The sequence below is a fragment of the Austrofundulus limnaeus genome, unplaced genomic scaffold (assembly GCF_001266775.1).
Source record: "Austrofundulus limnaeus strain Quisiro unplaced genomic scaffold, Austrofundulus_limnaeus-1.0 Scaffold147, whole genome shotgun sequence".
In the NCBI taxonomy this organism is placed as follows: Eukaryota; Metazoa; Chordata; class Actinopteri; order Cyprinodontiformes; family Rivulidae; genus Austrofundulus; species Austrofundulus limnaeus.
In genome coordinates this window covers 591,258-592,645 of record NW_013952549.1, presented here as the reverse complement: position 1 = coordinate 592,645, position 1,388 = coordinate 591,258, and the positions used below count along the sequence as shown (strand labels likewise).

The following is a 1,388-nucleotide window of genomic DNA, read 5'->3' as shown; positions in this document are numbered from 1 at the left end:
ACTGAGAGACACCGAAGCAACTCCTTTGCGTTTGGAAGCGGGGGGTGGGGGTGGAGGGAGGACCGGGGAGGACCAGGGAGGATGATTCAACCACTAGGTGTCGCTGAAAACAACAAATATTACACACTGTGCCTTTAATCGTGCCAGTGTGGAAAATAGAAATGAGAGCAACACTGACTGATCATCGATGCATAGCTGGAGTCAAATCACATTTTTCTCCACACTAAGCAAAACAAAATGTAATTTACCATTTAATGCAGAGAGAAGTGTCTTTTTTTTAGCCTTCTCATGAACCATCAATGCACTAATGTCCTATCTGTTGGTCGAAATCACTACAAGGTCAGAGATGAACTAACTGGAGTATTGATTATCTATCACTTTGTGGGAATCCATCAGGATATCCTTGTTTGGTGTCCCTTCAGGCATACTGCACATATTGGATTGCACGTGTTAAAGGGAAATATGTCTTACTGTGCAGAATAGGTGACTTTTTGGTAGTAAATCGTATACCGGGCACCTGGGGTACCAGAAGCTCAAAACAAGTGCCAATAGTGACAGYAAAATAAGCTGTTTGGCAGAGAGGATATTGCAATTTTTATATGTGCGCAACCCACATACTCAGCTCTGCTGCTCATCCCACAAATGCATGTTCCTTACAAATCTGGCACCATTTAAAARRTATATTAACAGACTTTCTAACGGTATAAGGTTTATTGCCAAGAAGCAATTTTACAACAAATTTCCTTACTTTTTGTGCTATGTTTATATAATGGTCTGCAATGTTGGGTTGTTCAGTCTTTTGCAGCAATAAATGACTAAAAGAAACTAAACATGACCGATATTTGAGTGGATAACCAGCTGCTTTGAGTCTCAAACACATCCCTGCACTGCCAGCATGTGCTTGGATAAACATTTGCAACTCTTACAAGGATGGAAGGATGTTTGGATGATTGCGTTGAAGTGAATGACACATGAAGAGCATAGAGAACAGGGAAAACCCCCCTTCATGGATCATTTTGCCTGCTGTCAGCTTTATTAACAGCCTCGTCCACTGTAGTGCAATCCAATTAATTCCTACAATAAATTCTTGCTTGTCGCATTTTACAGGAGCCACGTCAAATCCACCGTCACTGTTGACAGTCTACTGACGCACAGACAGCAGGAAGCTAAAATGAAGAAATAGAATAAAAAGCTGATAAAGTTGAACAAGACACAAGAAGAAATGCAGGAAAATCTTCTAAATCATATTTTCTTCTTTAAAATTGACTTTTTTGAAAATTCCTTGCATGTTTCCAAGAAAGGTACTGTATATCATAATGGATTCTCACAGCCAAGACAAGATTCAGTTATTTACTCTGTTCCGTTCCCTTCCTGGCTATATATATATA

The 1,388-nt window shown here is 39.9% G+C and overlaps 1 protein-coding gene across 7 annotated transcripts in view; it reads left to right on the top strand.

Annotated features, from left to right (window-relative positions):
• Positions 1–1,388, top strand: part of srgap1a (SLIT-ROBO Rho GTPase activating protein 1a) — a 96,942-nt gene that overhangs the window by 81,375 nt on the left and 14,179 nt on the right. The window lies entirely within an intron of this gene.